This window comes from Lutra lutra, chromosome 9 (assembly GCF_902655055.1).
Source record: "Lutra lutra chromosome 9, mLutLut1.2, whole genome shotgun sequence".
NCBI classification, from domain to species: Eukaryota; Metazoa; Chordata; class Mammalia; order Carnivora; family Mustelidae; genus Lutra; species Lutra lutra.
In genome coordinates this window covers 65216430-65240593 of record NC_062286.1, presented here as the reverse complement: position 1 = coordinate 65240593, position 24164 = coordinate 65216430, and the positions used below count along the sequence as shown (strand labels likewise).

Here is a 24164-nt window from a genome sequence, read left to right as displayed (position 1 = left end):
GAAACAACCACGATGTCCATCAGTAGGCCAATGGATAAACTGTGGTGCATCCAGGTAATGGAAAGTTACTTAGTGATAATAAGAAATGAGCTAGCAAGCTATTAAAAGACATAAAGGTAAAGTAAATGCATATTATTCAGTGAAAGAAGCCAGTCAGAAAAGGTTAATTATTGTATGAGTCCAACTATATAATATTCAGGAAAGACAAAACCATGAAACAGTAAAAATATCAGTAGTTGCCACAACTTAAGGGGAAGAGAGGAGTGAATAGGTGAAGTACAGAGAATTTTTAAGGCGTTGAAAATACTTGCGGGGGCGCCTGGGTGGCTCAGTGGGTTAAGCCGCTGCCTTCGGCTCAGGTCGTGATCTCGGGTTTCCTGGGATCGAGCCCCGCATCCGGCTCTCTGCTCAGCAGGGAGCCTGCTTCCCTCTGTCTCTCTCTCTGCCTGCCTCTCTGCCTACTTGTGATCTATCTCTGTCAAATAAATAAATAAAATCTTAAAAAAAAAAAAAAGAAAGAAAAAAAGAAAATACTTGCGTATGCTACCATAATAATGGATACATGTCATTATATACTTGTCAAAACCCATAGAATATAAAACACCAAGAATGAATCCTAATCTAAACTATGGGCTTAGGGCAATTATAAGATGTTAATGTGGGTTCATCAGTTATAAGAAATGTATCATGCTGCGGAAGGATGTCAACAGGATAAGCAATGCTTGTGTGGGGACAAGCTATATGGGAAATCTCCGTACCATCTGCTTAATTTTGCTATGAACCTAAATCTGTTCCTAAAAATAAAATCTTTTTTTAAAAATAACAATAATAAAATTTTTAAAAGTAAAGAAAAAATTTAATCCCATCTTTCACATACTGTGTGATTTTAAGCAAGCTTGTTAATATCTTTGTCCAGGAGTCCCTGGCCGGCTCAGTCGGTTAAGCATGTGCCTTTGGCTCAGATCATGATTTTGGGGTCCTGGAATCAATCCCTGCATGCCCTGAGTCAGGCTCCTTCCTTCTCCTTCTTCTTCCACCTCTCCCCCTCTGTTCATGCTCTCTCTCTTGCTCTCTCTTTCTCTATCTCAAATAAATAAGTAAAATCTTAAAAAAAAAAACCTTTGTAGTCCACTATACTTATCTATAAAATGCAACAATAAAGGCACGGCCTCTCAGAATTATTGCATATAAGTAAAAAATGAAAAAAGAATGATTTTACAGAATACTTTCAAATACTGACTTGTACTAAATTGGATGAGAGGCTTTCAGCTCAGACACTAATGAAAAACAAATATTGCAGGATGCCTGGGTGGCTCAGTTGGTTAAGCGACTGCCCTCAGCTCAGGTCATGATCCTGGAGTGCTGGGACCGAGTCCCTCGTCAGGCTCCCTGCTCGGCAGGGAGTCTGATTCTCCCTCTGACCCTCACACTTCTCATGCTCTCTCTCTCAAATAAATAAATAAAATCTTTAAAAAAAATATTGCATATAGGAGGCCATTAATTCCTATATACTGCTTCTCTAAGGGGAATCATAGAAATGCTTATTTCAATTAATTATTTTATAGGTTCCTTAGATCTATGTTTATTTAAGTTTGCTCAATTTAAGAAAAAAAATTACTGCTTTGATGAGACAATATATACTCATGATACAAACTTAACTAGACCATCTATGGTGAAAAGAAATTCCTCCTCCCTCCTTCATCTAAGTTCTATCCCTAGTAGTAACTACTGTTACCAGTTTTGTATATGTTTATGAAATGTTTTAATGCTTGATTCTGGGAGTATTATCAGTCATATTAAAAAATCAGTATTGTACAGATACTAATCAATCAAAATAGATTTGGCCTTAGCACTGCACTAAGCATCCTGGATTCTCCCAGGTATTACACTGGCCAAAGGTCTGTAGGTAGGTAAGTGATGTCAGAATAGAAACTAAACAGTCATTACCCAAACTCTGCACTAGGTGTGTATTTGTTAAAGGGACAGCAAAAAAGGAAGTAGTGAAGGTATATGGTATCTATTTCAAATTTTCCAGAGCAAAATTTTTTGTATTGCAGATATCATCTTAACTATAAGGTACATACATATAGTAATTAAGGAGCTACCCAGAACCACAAGCTAGGATTTTGCCCATATCTATGTAATCATGATTCTAAAATCAAAGGTTTTTAAATTGACTAATTAACCTTATTATTGCTGATTCCCTGAGTAAAGATTTCATTTATTCTCTTGCCTAAAATTAACATTTTCTAAGCTCTAAGAATTTTTACTTTAATTTTCTTTGTTCTGTATACCTGTCTTCCTCTCTTGCCCCCTCCTGCTTTCCTAAGTACTGTCATTTTCAAGGGTATCAGGATGAAACTTGCTGTACAATCACATTTTTCACTTTTTCTAACTTCAGAAATGTAGCAGTCAATGAGAATTTGGACAGTTTTTCTTTAATTTCGATCATATATATGACTCATTCTGCCTTCTCAGTCCCTTTCAAGAACAGGTTCAGAAGTAAGGCTCTTTAAGTTTGATGTATTTCAAGTCTCATATAATATAGTGTTCACTTTCAAGTGTCTTCATTCAAAGTTTTCTCTTTCTATACCTGAAAGTCAAGAGAGGTATTCCTATAAAAGAATTTCCCAAACTACTGCTTCTAATTCCATGTGAATGCAATGAGGAGATGGTAGGGAGAAATGCCCAAAGGAGGCACCTTCTGCACAGGATAAAACAAAATAAAATGTCAAATCACATTTGTCTTCCTCTTTTCCTTTCACCAACTTATTATTAAGCACAGATATTAAGCACAGATATTATTAAGCACAGATATTAAGCACAGATATATTAATTATTATTAAGCACAGTCTTTAAGCAAAGAGTTCAGAGTCAGTATATGGTTCCAGAGCTTTCTGTCTTTCAAATAACTTATGTTAAATTGTGTGTCCACAAGACAGTATGTTTGAGTGTTAAGTGGGGTAGCTGGACATGCTCCAACTTTCACCGACTAATGGATGATCCTGGGCATCCATTCTCTAAGCTCCAGATCCAATTTCCATAAAATCATCATAATATCTATTTTTAAGGCTATTTAAAGATTAAGTGATATGTGTAAAATATTTTTTGAAACTTAAACACATTAACTGGAAGTAATATTTACTATCTGACAAATGTATGTTTTTGATAAGAGAGTTTTGCCCCAGAACCTCATTCCCTCTTCACTACACTTAAGAATAAACCAAAGAGGTGAAGGATCTGTACTCTGAAAACTATGAAATACTCATGAGAAAAATAGAGGAAGACACAAAGAAATGGAAAAACATTTCATGGTCAGGAATTGGAAGAACAAATATTGTTTAAAAGTCTATGCTATTTAAAGCAATCTATACATTCAATGGAATCCCCATGAAAACATTTTTCCCAGAGCTGGAACAAACAATCCTAAATTTTGTGTGGAACCAGAAAAGACTTTGAATAGCCAAGGGAATGTGGAAAAAGGAAACCAAAGCTGGTGGCATCACAATCCTAACTTCAGGCTCTATTACAAAGCTGTAAGCATCAAGACAGTATGGTACGGGGCACCTGGGTGGCTCAGTGGGTTAAAGCCTCTGCCTTCATCTCAGGTCATGATCCCAGGGTCCTGAGATCGAGCCCCGCATCGGGCTCTCTCCTCAGAAGGAAGCCTGCTTCCTCCTCTCTCTCTCTCTGCCTGCCTCTCTGCCTACTTGTGATCTCTGTCTGTCAAATAAATAAATAAAATCTTAAAAAAAAAAAAAAGACAGATTTGTACTGGCACAATAACAGACATATAGATCAGTGGAACATATTAGAGAACCCAGAAATGGACTTCAACTCTATGGTCAACTAATTTTCAACAAAGTAGGAAAGAATATCCAATGGAAAACATAGTCTTTTCAACAAATGATGTTGGGAAAATTAGACAGCCACATGCAGAAGAATGAAACTGGACCATTTTCTTTTACTGTACACAAAAATAGACTCAAAATAGATGAAAGACCTAAATGTGAGACAGGAATCCCTCAAAATCCTAGAGAAGAACAAAGACAAAAACATCTGTGACCCTGGCCACAATAGCTTCTTTCTAGACATGTCTCCAAAGGCAAGGAAAACAAAGGCAAAAATGAGCTATTGAGACTTCAAGATTAAAAGCTTCTGCACAGTAGAGGAAACAGTCAACAAAACCAAAAGACAACTAATGGAATGGGAGAAGATATTTGCAAATGACATTTCAGATAAAAGGCTAGTACCCAAGATCTATAAAGAACTTATCAAACTCAACATCCAAAGAACAAATAATCCAATCAAGAAATAGGCAGAAGACATGAACAGACATTTCTCCAAAGAAGACATCCAGATGGCCAACAGACACATGAAAAAATGCTCCACATCACTCGGCATCAGGGAAATACAATCAAAACCACAATGAGACACACCACCTCACACCAGTCAGAATGGCTAAAATTAGCCATTCAGGAAACAACAAATGCTGGCAAGGATGCGGAGGAAGGGGACCCTCTTACACTGTTGGTGGGAATGCAAATTGGTGCAGCCACTCTGAAAAACAGTATGGAGTTTCCACAAAAAAGTTAAAAAATAGAGCTACCCTACAACCCAGCAATGTACTATTAGGTATATACTCCAAAGTTACAAATATATATATATGTTATGGAATATAACTCTGCCATCAAAAATTAAATCTTGCCATTTGCAAGGACCTGGATGGAATTAGAAGATACTATGTTGAGTGAAATAAGTCAATCAGAGATTGCATGCATATATGGAATTTAAGAAAAAAACAGATGAAAATTGGAGAAGGGAGAGACAAATAAAACAAGATGTAATCAGAGAGGGAAAGAGACCATAAGAGGTTCTTAACCATAGGAAACAAACTGAGGGTTGCTGGAGAGGATGGGAGTGGGGAGATGAAGTAACGGGGTGGTGTGCATTAAGGAGGGCATGGGATAGAATGAGCACTGGGTGTTATATACAACTGATGAATCACTGAACTCTACCTCTGAAACTAATGATACACTATATGCAAATTAATTGAATTTAAATTTAAAAAAAGAATATATACAAATATTTAAAAATGGTTTTAAATTTGGTATATGAATTATATTTGTAGCAAGGAAGATAGAAAACATCGTGATAGAGAGAGTCAGGCAAGGTCCAGGCACAGTGGTTCTATGAACTTGAAGTGGCACCTTCTTTAATACTAGGGATAGAATGATAAAATTGAAGAAACTTTTTCAGGAGAGAAATGAAGAACAAGAGATATAAAGTGATATGTCTAAGACAACAAAAATAATTATTGGTAAAACATTCTACAATCCCAGATCCAAGGCTCTCAGATAAGCTTTTTCTCCTCTCATCATAGATATGTATTATCTGTGAAACACTAATGCTGGAGTCCTAGGTTATGGGCAATTTAGCAGTGGAAATATGTGGGAACAGGCAACTCTGGCCAGCTTAACTCACCTCATACCACATAAGTAACTCTAAAGAGTAGTTCTGGTGCTTACCAAGCTTCTAAGGCTCTCAGCTTGGAAATAGATGCCCAACGACTTGTATCTATAAATGACATGAATCCAAGTAAAAGGTGATCCCTCCCCCCTTTTTTTTTTGCTTCCATAATTAACATTTCATATATTTTTGTTGTTGTTACTTTGATGGACATGAGAAGAATACCTTTCAAAAAAGAAATTTGGGAAAATTATTATCAGGTCTAAAGATAACATTTATTGACTGAATGCTAAACTGGACAGTTAATGAATAAAGAAATGAGACAGCTTTGTTAATTAAATAGTTGTTGTCTCTGTTCTAAAAACAAATACAAATTCTTTAAGTTATAACTGATGTCTTGAAATTAAAGAAAAATGTTTTTTGAAATAAATGTGCTCCTAGCTTGTATAACTTACTAATTTGTGAATCAAACATTTATTTCCAAATTAATTAAGGCATCTTGATATTCACATTTCAAAAGTTGAGAACTTTAAAAAATGTAAAATAAATATTATTAAATATATCTTGTTTACAAATTTTGATTTTTTCCCCTTAAATTAGTAACACCTGGCAGCTTTACTAATCTTCAGTAGAGACAAGCAAGGCTCTCTAAGATAGAGCATATTTGTCCCTGCTGTATTTTTTCAATGTAATTTATTCAATGTAATGCATACTGACAATATAACAAAAGATATGTAAAAGAATTTTGACATTCATCTCCACATTATGTAAACACCGAGGAAGCTGAAACTTCCTAGAGAAGGTCTAATTCAGATAGGATGCCCAACAATTACCAACTTCTGAGGAATGAGGCTCCTATTTTTTTTTTTTTAAAGATTTTATTTATTTATTTGACAGAGAGAAATCACAAGTAAGCAGAGAGGCAGGCAGAGAGAGAGGAGGAAGCAGGCTCCCTGCTGAGCAGTAAGCCCGATGTGGGGCTCGAACCCAGGACCTGGGATCATGACCTGAGCCGAAGGCAGCGGCTTAACCCACTGAGCCACCCAGGCGCCCCGAGGCTCCTATTTTTATACAATGGACCACAGGAAAATAATACTGAAAACTTGGCAATGCTTTAAGTTCTCATCTTGGCTTTTCCCAAGCTCCGTGCTGTAGGTAAGTCCTTTAATATTTTGGAGGCTATAATGTACAAAATGAGGAAGTTGAAGACATCATGGGCCCCCAAGTTTCTACTTCAAAGTCCCTTTTAAAAATTGATTCAAAATCTTTTAAATCTAATTTTAGACTTACATAAGTGTTCAAGAAGAGTACAAAGATTTCCTTATACCTCTCATGCTTCCTCTAATGTTAATACCTTGCATAACCATAATAAAATGATCAAGAACAGAAAAGTAACACCAGTACAAAACTAATTAAACCACAAATCTTATTTAAATTTTACCAAATTTCCATGCTCTTTTTCTTTTACAAGATTCTACCCAGTGTCCCTCATTATATTCAGTTGTTATTTGTACCTGTTAAACAATCTAGGGCAGTACCTCAGAGTTTCATTGCCTTTCATGAAGATGACACATTTGAAGAATATTGATCAGTAATTTTGTAGGATGGCCCTGAACTGGGGACTGGATGTTTCCTCATGTTTAGATTGAGATTATGCCTTCTTGTCGAAAGTACCACAAGAAAAAAAAAATATGATGTCCTGAGAAGGAGTTCATGATGTTGATATGTGTTATTCCTGGTGATGTTTACCTTGATCATTTGGTTAAGATGGTGTCTGCTGGATTTCCCCACAGGAAAGTCATTCTTTCCTTTAGAAGTTTGTCAGTGTCTTGGAGGACATGTTTGAGACTATGCAAATCTTTTCCTCATCAAAATTTTCTCCTAATTTTCCCTAATTTTAGTATACATCAGGTGATCTTCTCTGCAACAATTATTGCTATATCTACTGACTCATGAACATCCTTTATTTCTCTTATTCCTCCCCATACATATTCTTTAGAATTTTACTGAAAAGAAGACCTGTGATGTCTCCTCCATTTCTTCATTAATCTGATTATTTGTATCAGTAAGTTTCCATGAACATTTATTTTATTCTACGAGTTACATTCCAATGCTCTCATTATTTATTCTGTTGAAAAGTTGTTCCAGCTTTGACCATTAGGGGCTCTTTCAGGTTGGTTTTTTCCCCTCTTCCTTTCTTACTCCTTCCTTCCTTCCTTCCTTCCTTCCTTCCTTCCTTCCTTCCTTTTTAAATTTTCTTACTCTCTGGGACCAGAAGTTTCAGACTATTCATATTTTCTTGCCATAGTTCTGGAATCAAGCATTCCTTTAAGGAGCTCTAGTTCTTTTATTGGAGAATGGTGTTTATAAACAAAGATCTGGGAGCTAGTTGTGCTCATTGTTACCAGGATGTCATGGCTTCTAGGCCATGTCCACAGATAAAACGAAGAAATAAATGTTTGTGTACTAACCCCATATGAGCTTAAGTGTATGTATATCCCACAGATATTTTTCTGTTTATCCATCAAAAACCATGAGTTTATACAATTCAAATCTGACACCACCTGGCTCCTTCTAGCCTTCTTCCTTTCCTTATTTGTAATTTCCCTCAAATGAGAAATCTGGCTCTCATTGCATTCACACTATATTTTCTAATTTGTTCAGTGTTAGCATACACATAAATTAGTTTCAGAATTGCTAATCATACCCCCATGAAAAACATTTTAAGGACTAGAGTTCATTTTTTATCTTTAGCCTGACATTATCCAGTCATGATACTGTTTTCCACAGTTACTTATATCAGTTTTTGATTTCCCCACTCCATTTAGTTTAGATGTGTTACTCATTTATAATACAGTTAGCTTCATTTGTAATACAGCTAGGTTCATTTGTTAGTATTTATATTCCATTTTGGGTTCTTACCACATCCTTATTAGTTTTAAATGTTTGTTTATTTGGGGCACATATGAATAGTAATAGGGTCATTTTTTATTATTTCTTTTTTTTTTTCATTTTTTTATTATTCTTGCAAAGGAGTTTGCTTTTTAAATTGTTGACTAATAAAAATTATACTTATTAAATGGCAAGTTTCCATTTCCCTGTTTATTTTCTGTACTAATTAAAGTCATAGAAAATTGCAAAAAGATATTCCAGTATTTTGGCTCAGGTCATGATCCTTGGGTCCTGGGATGGACAGCCCTGCATCAGGTACCCTGTTCAGTGGGGAATCTGCTTCTCCCTCTCCCTCTGCTCCTGCCCCTGCTCTCGCTCTCTCTCTCTCAAATAAAATCTTTAAAAACAAAAATCCACGTGTAAATGGACCTACAGAGTTCAAATCCATGTTGTCCAAGAGTCAAGTGTATAAGTATATACATATATTCATATAGATAATATAAACACATAGATAATATAAACACAGATATCGATGATACAGATATAGATATCAGGGATATTTATGTTCTCTTTTCATGAAAAGTCAATGAAAAATAGAGGCATACTTTAAAGATAAGCAGTCTTTTACAGTCCATTGCCATCTTTTATTCAATTTGATAATTATGTAGTTTAGCACAACCTACAAGTAAGAAGAGACATGATACTTGTTGGGCCTTTTTGGATTTGGAAGGCAGTATTTGCCACATTTGGGTGTGATGCTTTGGCCCATTTACCTGGCTACCCGTTTTGTATAAGATTCAGAGTATAATATACTCTGCAGCAGTTCCCAAGCTCAGATGCAAGGTATCACACATATATATCATTACATTATATCTTCAGGCATTATAATTAAATGACAAAATGGTATTCAAAGTGTCTGCGACAAACTCAGGTGTTATATAGATCCATGGAAAACTATGCTATGAAAATCACAGCACAAGTTTTGGCATGAGGTCATGCCTTCCTATGCTTAAAAACATTTCCTCTATTTGAAAAGCATCTGGGCCCTGGTAGACACTTAACACCGACCATGAAACAGCAAATGTTTATGTGACCCACAATGCCTACTATGACTTGAGCTTTATATGATTCCTCAAATTATAGAAATTGGTAGACAGAGCAGCCTTACATTGAAAAATGAAAATAGTATATAGAAGCCTGAACAATTCTGAAAGACACTAGGAAGCTGCATGAGGAGATGGCTGAGACTCCCATGGTTTCTGTTCGTACTGCTTTGTTGCCTCTACCTCCACCAACCTTTAGAGCCTTGTGGAAAGTTCTCTATAATTAGTTAACAGATGAAGTAGTATGGATCTGTTCTTAGATGAGTCTGTTGGTGCAGTGGTGCCAGTTAGAAGCAGATTTACAGAATTACAGTCATTCCCAGGGCTATTCTTGATGAAATCCTCCCAGTATTTAGAATAAGGTCAGTTGATACATCTGCTTATCCACATCACATAGGGGAGAAATCCTGAGGCACAAAGTTATATCAATTTATGGGCAGTGCCTAATAATTGGCAGCTCAGAATAGGAAAAAAATGGCATCAGTAGACTTAGAACTAGGAATTTGAAGGGAGAGGTAGATGGACAAAATACCAAAATGACTGCAGAGGGTGAAGATGTTTGTATCCAAAAAATGCCTACTCAGATCACATGGAAATAAACATTTGCGTTACTCCATCAGGTCACGATCCCAATCAATCTACTGTGGGAGAATCTCTCAATAATTAAGTGGAAGAAATTTCCCATTCTTTGGATATCACTTTCCTAACCACTCTACTGCTCTCCCAATGTGCAAAGAGGACCAATATCATGAACTTCTTATTCCAAGGCTGATTTACTAAAAGCACTGGTGAGTGTCCACCTGCCAATAGCAGAAGCCAATGTCCTGCCCGCAATAAGCCACCATCTGATGAGACCAGGACACCACCACCATGTGGTGACAAGTTCATGGTAGAAGCAGCAGTTTTTCTTCTATGGAAGAGAAATATATTCTAGATAAGGATTGTCTTCTCTGCCTATGCCACCCCAGGATTTCAGAATGACTTACTCATCACCATACGACACTCAGCATTGCTTCTGATTAAAACAAAACAAACAAATAGATAACCCCCACCCCAATATCATAAAATGACGATAGTATGGCAATCGACTGCCTCTGGCAGGATTCATAAGTTTTAGGGTGTATCCCATCACCCAGACACAAATAGCTTGATACAATAGTATAACGGCTGTGAAGACTCTGTTATAGTGCCAATGGGGAGATAATTCATTGTGACACTAGAATGCTGTCTTTTGAGATATGCTACATGCCTTAAAACAGCAGCCGATATGTGGTGTAATCTTTCTCAACATTAGAATGCATGTGTTCAAGAATAAAGGGGCAGGGGGCGCCTGGGTGGCTCAGTGGGTTAAGCCGCTGCCTTCGGCTCAGGTCATGATCTCAGGGTCCTGGGATCGAGTCCCGCATCGGGCTCTCTGCTCAGCAAGAAGCCTGCTTCCCTCTCTCTCTCTCTCTGCCTGCCTCTCCGTCTACTTGTGATCTCTCTCTGTCAAATAAATAAATAAAATCTTTAAAAAAAAAAAAAAAGGAATAAAGGGGCAGGGTGAGAATGGCTCCTATAACTTTTTCACCCAATAACCTACTTGAGGAATTTCTACTTCCTACCCTTGCAGCTAACTCAGTAGATTTTAGGTTTTTAATGCCCAAGAAAGAATGTTCCACTAAGAAACATAATCGAATTTGATAATTTGGAAGCTAAAGCTATTTCTCATCCATCATAGTCTCTGATGCTGTGCTGCTGAAGCGAATGACAGGTAATGGTGCTATACGGGACAAGGTGATTCATTACTCCAAGCCAATTGAAGCAGTAAGGTATGTAGTTGGAACCAAAGGAATTCATGAAGATTCTTAATAGTTCTTTACTCAAAAGATCACCAAATACTCAGATTATGTGGAAATAAACATTTGGGTCATCCTTTCAAATAATGAAACTCATTCAGTAAGATGCTGAAAGCAATTGAATAAAAATTGGAATAGGATGTGAAAGAAGAAAGAACTATCAATACAAGCCTAATGTGTTCTAATCCATAGAAGCAGGCCTATATCAGCTAGGCTTTACATTGCTTTTTCTCCATCAATTACTTGATACTAAGAACACTGATAAGGGTTAATAGCTTAAGTTTTAGGTGACAGTATTATGAAACTGAGACACATTATGATTATATAACAACTGATAGGACTTGTATGTCCTCCAAGTTCAGATAAAGCTTTCCATTTGGTTAGAAGGGAAAAGTGGATATGTCAAAGGTATGATAGACTATGCTGGTATACTCTCCATTTGTCCTTACAAATTCACTCTCCCACCTGCTTTGTGCCTCAGAATGCTAATCCCTATGGGCCACATAAACTCCGTTACCTTGTCCTCTGACTTCTGATTGGTGTGGGCCAGTAAGAGACAGAAGCTCAGAGAGAAAGCAGAAGGAATCAAAATCAACTCTATCTCTGCTGGGCAGTCAATTATCAGTACCATAGCCCACAGCTCCTGTTAGCTGTTTCCTGCAGCTACTGGTCTAAACAGTTTCTGATAATTACTAGCTCTATTTGCATCTTTGGGTCTAGTGAAGTTAATAACTTCCAATCAACTGTTTCTTTACTCAGGAATCTTCTTAATTCTGCTCACATATTCATAAGAAGTTATTTTATCAAAATCTCCTCTGTCACCCATCTATGAATATCATCTGTTTCTTACAGAGAAACCCAACCGATTCTGTAATGTATGTTACAAATATATCTCTAATTGGGAATTTCTTAATATTTTTACTGGTATTTGATGCACTTGTGATAAAATGTTCTTAATGTATTTGCATCAAATATCATTTTCTTTGCAATTTCAACTTATTTTTTAAAGATTTTATTTATTTATTTGACAGAGTCCACAAGTAGGCAGAGAGGCAGGCAGAGAGTGAGAGGGAAGCAGGCTCCCCGCTGAGCAGAGAGTCCGGTGCAGGGCCCGATCCCAGGATCTGGAGATCATGACACGATCTGAAGGCAGAGGCTTTAACCCACTGAGCCACCCAGGCGCCCCTTAACTTTTTTTTTTTTTTAAGATTTTATTTATTTATCAGAGAGAGAGCACGCATATACATAAACAGGCAGAGTTGGAGAGAGAAGCAGGCTCCCCGCTGAGCAAGGAGGCAGATGTGGGACTCAACCCCAGGACCATGGGATGACGACCTGAGCTGAAGGCAGCAGCTTTACTGACTGAGCCACCCAAGCCTCCCTCAATTTCAACTTTTGTATTAATGCTTAAAAAGCCGTTTTATCCTGATGTCATTTTTTTTTTAAGATTTTATTTATTTGTCAGAGAGAGAGGGAGAGAGAGCGAGCACAGGCAGACAGAATGGCAGGCAGAGGCAGAGGGAGAAGCAGGCTCCCTGCGAAGCAAGGAGCCCAAGGTGGGACTCGATCCCAGGACGCTGGGATCATGACCTGAGCTGAAGGCAGCTGCTTAACCAACTGAGCCACCCAGGCGTCCCTATCCTGATGTCATTTTTTAAAAGATTTATTTCTTCATTATGAGAGAGAGAAAGAAAGAACAGGCAGGGGGCAGAGAGAAAGGGAGAGAGAATCTTCTTCTTCTTTTTTTTTTTTTTAATTTGATAGAGATCACGAGTAGTCAGAGAGGCAGGCAGGAGGGAGAGGAGGAAGCAGGTTCCCTGCTAACCTGAGAGCCCGATGCAGGGCTCGATCCCAGGACGCTGGGATCATGACCTGAGCCGAAGGTAGAGGCTCTAACCCACTGAGCCACCCAGGCGCCCCGGGAAGAGAGAATCTTAAGCAGATTCTATGCTGAGCACAGAGCCCACATGGGGACTGATCTCACAAGCATGAGATTACAACCTGAGACAAAATCAAGAGTCTGTTGCTTAACTGACTGTGTCACCCAGGTGTCCCCACTTAATGTTGTTTAAATATTCATCTGAGGGGCACCTGGGTGGATCAGGAGGCTAAGCATCTGCCTTTAGCTTAGGTCATGATCCCAGAGTCCTGTGATGGAGCCCCATGTCGGGTTTCCTGCTCAGCTAGGAGCCTGCTTCTCCCGCCCCTACTCACGTTCTTTCTCTCAATCTCTCTCTCTCTCTCCCAAATAAATAAAATCTTTAAAAAATAAATAAGTAATCATCTGTACTCCTTCTAGTACAGTTATAGTTTTATCTGACAATAAATATTTCATCCAATTGAAAAAACTATATAAAGTAAAAATAGTAAGGCAGAAATCTGATTTTCTTTCTTTTATTTTCTAAATGGATCCAGTTACTTACCAAGTATTTCAGCAGTTACCATTTATCAGATTATTGTGTTTTGGGATGTACTCCTTGTTCTTTCATAGGGTTATTGGAAAAATCAAGTACCACAGTAGCTTAAGAAATCTTAAAGAAATAAAAAATATTACTCAAAAAATGTTTAACAGATTGACCCCACAAATGACCCATTTCCCTTTTTTAAAGCAAGTGAATATCTAAGTGATCCAACTCAAATTATTATCTATTTATTTAACTTGAGAATTTTGTTCAAATTTCATGAGTGGACCCCTCGGGTTTTCACTTTGCATACCAGATTCTTGTATCTCTAGAGTAACTGAATACTGTTTTATGACCTAAAAAGATAAACATAAGTAGCACATGTTCATTGAAGGATTAAAGAAAATACATAGTCTGCAGATTAACTTGGTTCAAAATTAAGCATCAGTTAGACTATAAATCAGAACCAAAATTATAAAGCAGAGTGGGACATGGAATGGAAACTGAAATATTTACTTACATTTTAAATGATAGTTTTATCATACATTCATCAAAAAGATCTTACTCTATATAATAAGAAAGTCTAGGGAGGTGATGGCTGAACTTCTCAACACAATTTCTCTATGCAAAGAAGTATGTGTGAGGCAATCAAAACCTGGTAACCAATCCAGAGGGTGGTTGAGTAAATTTTAGGAATTACTATAAACTAAAATTAAGTGAGAAGAAATTATGGATTGATAATAAGAAAATTGTCTGGGGTATATATCAGTGATATGTCTATATAACATAATAATTTCTTTTCTCTATAGGTTGACTCTTTTTTGATTTTGACTTTTGTCTTCTTTTTTGGTTATAAAGTATAGCACTATAGGAAAACTTATTTATCTGTAGAATCTCACTTATTCACTAAAGAATATGTTTTTTTCAGTATTCACACCTCACATTACCTCATATACTAAGAGATGGTTTCACAGAAGCTATCTGCCACCATGCTGATTGTGTTTGATTCTTTAAGAAGACATCAGCATCCTTCAAACTTATCTAGATAGAGGTAGAATACATACAAAAGAATTTCACTTGTAGATTTTAGGGGTGATTACATTTTCATCAGCAAAATAAAATTCGGGGAAAATATTATTTTAGGAAATGATCTGTGAATCCTTTTGTATTTGGAAAAAAACAAATACATTAGAATAAATTGATAACTCTATTCTTTGGCAAATTTTATTCTTACAGTCTCGAGAAGTTGAAAACCTAAAGGAATAAAACTGTCTGATTTGTAGACATATGTACTAAGGTTTTGCTATGATAATACTGTAGAGCAAAAACTCTACTATGATGGCTTACAATACTAGACATGGATTTCATATTCATATGTCTACTGGTTGACTACCATTCAGTTTATTTTGTCTGAGCTTAAATAGGCTGAACAACATTATGAGCTTTGGACTCAATTCATGTGTACTTCACATACAGTCATCCCAGGATCCAAACTAAAAGAGTAATGGATACATGGGGTGTGCTCATCTACTGTCTGAGCTCAGAACTGGCACACTGTCACTGCTGTTCATATCCACTGTCCACAGTCAATCACATGGCCAAATTCTAAGCCCATGAGGACACCTTCCATGGAGAAAAGGCAGTGAATATTTGAAGAACCATAAACCAAGCTATCACAATGTGGATAGAGGAAGATAAAATGATAGATTCTGCATTAGTGACCAACACTCAATAAATCTGAGAGGAAATGACGCCACTGGATACTTTGTCTAGTCAAGGACTTATACTTTGGGTACAGAAAACAATGTCATACTATATAGTGATTTCTTTTCTTGGAAATTTAAAGTGAAATTTATGATAGAATCAGTAAAAATAATGCACAATGTTCTTAATTAAGAGATGGTTTGGCAAACTTTTCATTGTCAAAATACAAAATGAATAAAATCACAGAGGTTATCATACATTGTCTATCAATCTAAAATTCTTTTTCATCAGATTATTTTCCTAAAAATGCCATCCACATTAGGATATTTGTTAATTCAAATGTACTTAACTTCTCTAGCTTATAAATGCAGTAAGGTACATATTTTTATCTCTCATTGTAGATCAAATGTTTGGCCCTTCTGCATGGTCCAAGTACAATCTCTTTGTCCCTGGCATTAGGACAATGTGGTCTGATATGATACAAGGTAAAATGATGATTCCAAATACAGAACAACAATGTTAAAGCTGTTTATTAACTTCTATATTTATGATTCTTTAAATTTTAATCTCCTCCAAAAAATCATTAAAGTATCATTTTCTATTTGGCAAAATGCTAATCCACTTTCTCTACCATGTTACTTGATTTTATTAATTGATATAGTTTTGCTGAATGGATTTTGTACTTATTCCACCTTCAATATCCAGCTAATATGCCACTTTCTCCATGAAGCTTTTTCCAGATGCAACGACCTACATTGATCTCACCTGCCTCTGACATCTTTTGTTTTTGTAAATGCTGTTATTGTTCTCTGATGCTTATGTGCATATATGTTATTCTAGCTATCAAGTAGAAAGGCTTTGATTATCTTATTCCAAACTTACTGGCAAAAACCGTAACAATTAGTTATTATTCTATGTCTCATCATTCTGGGGTGACTGGCCTTAGCTAGACAGTTGACCCATGGGATCTGTTATGCAGTTGCAAGCTGACAGCACCTGGGGGCTGAAGTCATCTCAAAGGCCACCTCAGTTTAGTGTTTGGTGGTTGATACTTGCTATGAGCTAGGATCTTACTGGGAGTTATCCATAACTCCTACACATGGTTTCTTCATGTGGTTGGGACTTTGACACAGCATGGCACCTAGATTCCAAGGGTGGATGTCTCATGAGAGAAGAAGACTGATGGGAACAGTGTTACATTTCTGAACTAGTCTCCGAAGCCACACACCCAGATCTCATTTTAAAATGACATTCTAACCTCACCTACCTGCACTAGACTCCTCATACCCACTCCATATCCCACTATCAAAAAGGGCTAGGCAAATAAAGATGTTTTTTATTTAATAGACAAATGAAGCCACTGTTTTGATTCCTGGTAATTATAGTTGCCCAAGGCTTATGTTACTCTTTCAATGTCTATAATTTTCCATAGTTAACTTTTTAATTAATAAATATCTATTATAAAGTGAAACTTAATTGGGCATTTTACTTCACCTAGATTTAATAATTTAGAAAAGGAAGTTGGAAAAGCAACCTTAAATCCCATTATGAAACAAATACAAGGCACACAATTAACAAGGTTGCATAGAATTTGTCAGGATATAACAGAAAGCTGTACTCTGAATTATGCCTGGGGATAAAATTTAATATTCAGAACAACCAAATTCACCAAAAACACTAAGGACTTATTTTTGTTTTATTCCAGTTCAACTTGTTAATTGGTTTCAAATATAAGTAGACTTATTTCAGTTTAGATCACTTATGGATATAATATACTTTCATCACGTTTGAAGTCCTCACTTGCAATTGTGTACATGTTCAGATCCCTAGGATCCTGGTTGAGAGAGGGAGTGGAGACTGAAGTTCAGGGTGTGCTGTTTGCCAAGTCCTGTATTTTGGCACGAGGCTGCACAGAATACATATGGGAGGTGATCTCTTAAATTTGCATAAAAATGATGCCATATGGGCTAGTCGAGTCCCTGATGATGAGACATGATGTTAGAGGAATTTCCTTCAAAGAAAACTGTGTAATAGAAAAGTTACTACTATCGTGGTATAAAAAAACAGATGCAGTTTGAACTTTACCTCTGCCTTAAGGTTTTGTGACTTTGAGAAGGTGATGCACCTTCAGTTTCCTCACATAGAAAATGGAAATATCAATTCCTGTCTTGCAGAGCTGATATGACAAATGGAGCTAATAATCCACAGGAAGCATGAAACACGGTGTCTAATAGAGTAGGGATTACTTAAATAGCATCTGTAATACATTCTAAGAGGAATGTTGTCATAAACTTTTAATCCATGGTTCTGTGTTTGTTTTATGATAGATACAGAGCTCTGCAATTTTATTTTTGGTATGTAGTTATATAACTCACTGGTTAAAGCCACAGAAGGAAGAATGAAAGAAAGCAGTATGTTATAATTCAATTCAGGAAAAACACTCCTAAACGAAATACTCCTAGGTATTTGTTTAAGAATTGGTCAGTTTGGATTTTCAAAATTTTCAAATTTTCAAAATTAGTTTTCTAATTTTCTGTGTAGTTCTCAAAATCTAGCCTGGCACAGAAAGAATTGTCTCTGTAAAACCTCATCCTGTGATAGCTTCCTGTAGGCCCGGGTCTTCACCCGCTGACAGGACCCAGTTAGGTCCTGGCTCTACCCCAGCTCTTGTTGAGCCACACTCTGCTAATCCGAACTGATAAGACTCAGGGTTAAAAATAAAGATGAACTTAAATAACAGCATCTAGAAGATGCATGCTTCCACTACATACAGGTAAACAAACAAACAAACAAACAAAACCCAGACAAACCCAAATATGCGCTTAAAATGTAAATCTGACTGAATCACTGCCTCTTTAAATGGTGTACCTCTAATTATCCCTATTGTCTTAAATCTTAATTAATTAGAACTCTTTCGCAGTGGAAAATGACATGGCTGCGTATTTCTTAATAAACATGAGGTGATTTCAAATGTTCCTCAGGCAAATTAGAAATATGTTTCATAGATGACTGCAATTTTAATAGCTGCATAATGCAATCTCATCATTTGAAGTCCTTACCAAAGCCTACAAGACGCTTCCTTATCTCTCCCAGCTCATCTTGTATGATTGTTTCCCTTGCTCATTATGCTCTAATCATGCCAATATTTCAGGTCTTCAAAAATGTGTAGCCTTAGGACCTTTGTACAAATTGTTTCTTCTAATGCTCTTCCTCCTACTCTTTGCACATATCACGTCTCAGCTTAAATTTCCATTCATGAAGACACCTTTTCTGGCTATCCACTGGATTAACTATCTCAAAACTCTCATTGCAAGTATAAATCATTTCTTTATTCTTCTAATTACCTGTTTTCCTATGACTCTTTCCACTACACTATAAAGCCATATTAGTTACCTTCATTTGTGCCAACCAAATAGGAGTTTCCAATTTGTTTATTAAATGAATACAACACGCTGAAGAGTTTGAATATTTCTGAATTAATACAAATGAGGGTCTGGAGAAAATCTTTACAAATAAATATGCATTCATGTAGGAAAATATATGAAATAGAGTTAGAAAATAATGAAGCATGATCTCATACAAGGAAACAATAAACACTGTGCAACCGATTATGTATATACATGGCTTCCCATTACATCATTTTTTAAAATAATAAAAAATAAAAATTTACTTAAATGGCTAATATAATCTGTAAAATCTTTAAAGCAAAGAATCATGCTCTGCCTTTAAGAATAGATGTATATTTAGGTTTATTGCCAAAGAGGATTGTTTAGGTAATACCTATAACTGAAAATCAAGAGGATAACTATTATATACCTCATATAATTCCACAGAAAGTGCTGGAGGCAGGGGTAACAAAAATTTAACGGGAAACATGTTCGAACAATGGAATTACAGGTAATTTTTCATTTTTAATTAATTTTTGCCTGCTTATATGTTCTAGAATTTTCTATGAATTTTTGATAAAAGAGAGAGAAGATTAATCCTAGCTATGGATGCCTTTGGCACATCTCTCTTTTTTTTTTCTTCCTACCATGTTTTCCCGTCCGATTCAACCTCTTTAGATGTGTCTTTTCTCACTAGGCATTTTATTTATTTATTTATTTATTTATTTATTTATTTATTTTAAAGATCTTATTTATTTATTTGAGAGAGCGAGAGAAAATGAGAAAGCGTGCATGAGAGGGGGAAGGTCAGAGGGAGAAGCCAACTCCCCTACTGAGCAGGGAGCCCTATGTGGGACAAGATCCTGGGACTCCAGGATCATGACCTGAGCTGAAGGCAATCACTCAACAACTGAGCCTCCCAGGAACCCTCACCAGGCATTATAACAAGTATACTGAGGCAAAGTGTTTACCCTCAAGGATCTCACAACAATATATTTTTTAGAGATTTTATTTTTATTTATTTGGGAGAGAGAGAGAGATAACATGAGTGGGGGGAGGGTAAAGGAAAGGGAGAAGCAGACTGACTCTCCGCTGAGTGCAGAGTCCAACATAGGGCTCCATCCCAGGACCCTGAGATCATGATCTGAGCTGAAGTCATACACTTAAACAACTGAGCCACCCAGATGCCCCATGGATCTCAAAACCATATTAAAAACAAAGGCATATAAAGGAATTTTGATGTACTTAATAAATCCAAGATACATGATATCTTGGCAGTGGGAGAAGGAAGGCTCTCTGGAGAAGAGTTCTTAATTCCTCAGTAACTTCCCCCTTTCTCTGCTTCTCTTCCTCCACTGGTGACTGCATACACAGCGGGAAGGGTGGAGCTTAGGTAACTTTTTCAGGGAGAAAAGTAGGTCTTCTAATCGCTGGACAATGTAGTTTGTACAGCTGTGAGACCACATTCTTAGAAGTGGGCAGCTGGTATAACTCAGAGATTTTCCCTTTTTCTTACCAATACTTAAATTTACTACCACAAGACCTCAACCACTTCATTTGGTAGTCTGGACTCTCTGTGCTCCTGTTATGGCCCCTCTTGGCTTTGCTCAGGGAGATTCTTCTGTAACCTTCAACGCAGAATCATCTTAGTGTTTAATGGGCCCCCTTAGCAAGTTCTCCATTAAGATACCAGTTACTTCGGGATCATTGCCACTTAGAAACCAAGGGTAGCGGAGAAAGCTGAGCCTCACAGCTCCTCTTTGGAACTAACACATTTGATTTAACGAAACAGAGCCCCTGGGCAGCTTTTCAAGGAAACCACTTCTCAGACTTCCAAATGAAAAGGCAAGAAAACCCTCATTTGTCAGATACGCCTCTCCCACTCCAGTCTTTACAATCTATAGCATAAGCTTTAAAATGTAAATATTCTTTTTTTAAATTAAAAGAAATTATAGATCACAGCACTGTTTGTTGAAAAGACATTGAAGTGGAAATAATCTTGTTCCTAATATAAACTTTCTTAATACAAGTACTGAGCTAATTATTGTCCTTTTCTGTGAGATAGGAAAGAGAAGGTTGCCTGACCACAATAAGCAGAATCCAAAAATACGAAGATGCAGAATTGCATTATTTGGAAATTAATGAAATCACTACGGCAAACCTTTACAGCTAGTTGACCTGGTATTCTGAAGGTCCTTCATAATCCAAATACATCTTTGTTCTAGCTGCAGTTTAGCATGACTTGGTGGCACTTTTTTTTTTTTTTTAAAGAAAAGTTGGCTGACATCTTTATTGCTTGGGGGTGGGAGTAGGGGTTGCTCAAGATCTCTTGGTGGGTGGCTCACTTCCTTCTCACCAATACAGGCTTCTGGCTGCACAGGATGGCGCTGGTTCTGCCTATGCGACCATGAACTGATCCGTATTTGTTCTTGCAGATCATCTGTCTGATGCAGCTGGGGGTGGCCTCGGTGTTCTTGTTGATGGCCGTGGAGAATTCTGGAGCTCTCTCTTCAACGACAGAGCCTGTTTTACTCTCCTTCCTCTCATCTTACTCCCCAAAATAAGAACAATACCCTGTTTCCAACCTTCATTCTCAGAGTTGGCAGGGGACAGAAGCAATGACAATACAACCTAATCTAAGTTCCTGCTGTGAAAGTTACAGCAGAGTTTTACAGTATAAACTACCTGGTGATCCCAGAAGCATGGATAACAAAGGTTACTGCTAAAGAAAATACTTTATTTAAAATTGAAGTGAAGCATGCTCCATTTCACTTTATTGTGATTATAGTTCCTTATATATTCTTTCATTCAAAAAGAAAAGGGCAAAGTGTCTTCAAGCCATTTAGCAGTTGAATAACAAGACATTTTTTAATCTTCTAAAATGTAATCTTAACTGCAAGACATGTGGTAGCCCCCAAGCCTGCAAATCATATCTATTTTGGAAAACTGAATTTGCTCATGCAAACTTGAAATGGGCTCACGAGCCTTGCAGTAATTGAAAGACTACTCACAAGCACCCACTTGCCCACACGCCCAGTATCGCTCCTTTTGTTCTTTAAGAGATATTTAAATCTTTGGTCTAACTTTCTCCTTGAAGACCTACTTATAATAAATTGTGCTTGAAATTTTATCTAGTTCTTATCCACATTACACGAAATGCTAGTCTTCTCACGGGACTTAAGACTTTTTTTTTTTTTTTTTTAATTAGGATGTTTCCTAAGAATAAGCAAAGGATACCTAAGTCATCCCCTGCTTTTCTCTCCTTCCATCTTCCCATAATTCTCAGGAATGGAAATTGGCTTTCCCTTTTAATTTTCCTAAGCTAAGATTTCCTTCTATGGGAGAAATAGTCTTGATATCATAGACAAATGGGTATCTTATCTGCATTGTGCCTCAAACTATGACATGGACTTTAACTAATTGATCCTGGATATCTTAAAAAGGAGAGGGAAAAAGGAAAAGAATTTGGAAAATCTACTCAAGGACAATAATAACACTATTTATATTTTTAAATATTTTTCTATACATTCTTTCCTTAATAAGCTCTATTTCTTTTTTTCTAAATCTTCACTTTCTCCAGAAGTAATGGATGTCTCAAGCAGAAAAGGACCAAGGTTATAAGTTCACAAAGGCAAGTAAGAAAATCACATTAATGATTTTAAAATGTCAGTGCTGTTATATCATCAAGGAAGAAAAGAATTTTTAAAATATTTAAAAAGCTATATTTTTAAAGCTTTAAGGAGACAATGAACTTCCTAACTGTCAGTAGTATATTCATGGACTGCAAGCTTAACTCCCCATTTCCCCTGCTTGAACACTCTGTGGATTTAGAAATAAATGTATTCTCAATCTGCCTTTTAGAACTTAACCACTTGTAAGTAGAAAGACTTCTGTGTTCAATAATGTAACCATTTTTAAAGCAAACACAGTATGTATTATATATCCCAATTAAGGCTACCTTGAGAATTTGTGGCCTTATTCTAATGAAAAAGAGTCAAAGTTATTATATACCCAAGAGAAAACATTCAGAAAGGAAAAAGATAGATGTAAAAGTTTAACAGTGTTTCACTGAACAGCTGTACCAATTCTGAAACTTTCCTCAATATATTCAAATGAGAACCTCATTAACAAGGCAGAGAATGCTGGGAAGATAAGATCTTAAAACAATTTCGAGAAACAATATACAATTAAGCTGCCATATGTGTTTCTTCTGTATGAGTGATACACAATACATAATGAGGTAAGGGCTGCAAACATTTCACAGATTTTTATTTTTACCATGCAAGTCTTCCAGACATTTTAAGAGATGTTAAAATTAGTTTGGAAAACTATCTACTTCTTCTCTTAAAAGTTTTAGTTGTTGGCTTTGACAAAGATATTTCTTCATTGCTAGGCATCAAAACATCTACTATCGGTCGTGATGAATTACTATCACATCTGTTGTCCCTTTTTAGGTTCAAGCAAAGGAAAAGAATAACACATTCTAATTGACAATCAGGTGATCAGGTTTAACTCAAGTATTTCAAATTTGTCCCTAGAAGACTTTTGACTACAAGTACACTTTTTCAAGGAGACTCATGGTGTGTTTTGTCCATTCCACAAGTGTTTCCAGGCATTCATTCATTCAATAAATACATATTAAGTGCTACTGTGAGACAGGAATTTACATTTTACATTATAGAACAATCCACCCTACAGTATCAGAACAAACTTTCTTTTTAAACGTGTATGGAAGAAACAGCAAACATTCCCTGCTATTTATGGAACTCACAATCCATTACAGGGAACAGATAAACTGACAAGTACATAAACTCTCTTGGAAAATCAAGGAAATAAGGGAGATGATGTTGTTGATGCTTGGTAAGGTGGATGCTGAGCGCAACTTAAAATATGATGGGGGGGGCGCCTGGGTGGCTCAGTGGGTTAAGGCCTCTGCCTTTGGCTCAGGTCATGATCCCAGGGTCCTGGGATGGAGTCCCACAACAGGCTCCTTTGGAGCCTGCTTCTCCCTCTGCCTCTCCTACCACTCTGCCTGCCACTCTGTCTGCCTGTGCTCACTCTTTCTCTCTGACAAATAAATAAATAAAATCTTTTAAAAAAATAAAATAAAATATGATGGAAAAGAAAGGCTGCACTGACAAAATGACTTTTTTTTAATGAAAGTATCATAGACATACATTGTATTAGTTTTGGGTGTACAACCTAGTGACTCAACATTTATGAAGTGATCAACATGACAAGTTCAGTTACCATCTGCCACCAGGCAAAGACTGGGAGTATGTGAGGGTACAATCCACATAGATATCTGAGGAAAGAATATTTGGGACAGATGACACAGAATGGGCAAAATCAATGAGATGTTGTACATCT

The 24164-nt window shown here is 36.7% G+C and overlaps 1 pseudogene; it reads right to left on the bottom strand.

Moving 5' to 3' along the window:
* Positions 1–24164, bottom strand: part of LOC125109819 (proteasome maturation protein-like) — a 115444-nt pseudogene that overhangs the window by 1331 nt on the left and 89949 nt on the right.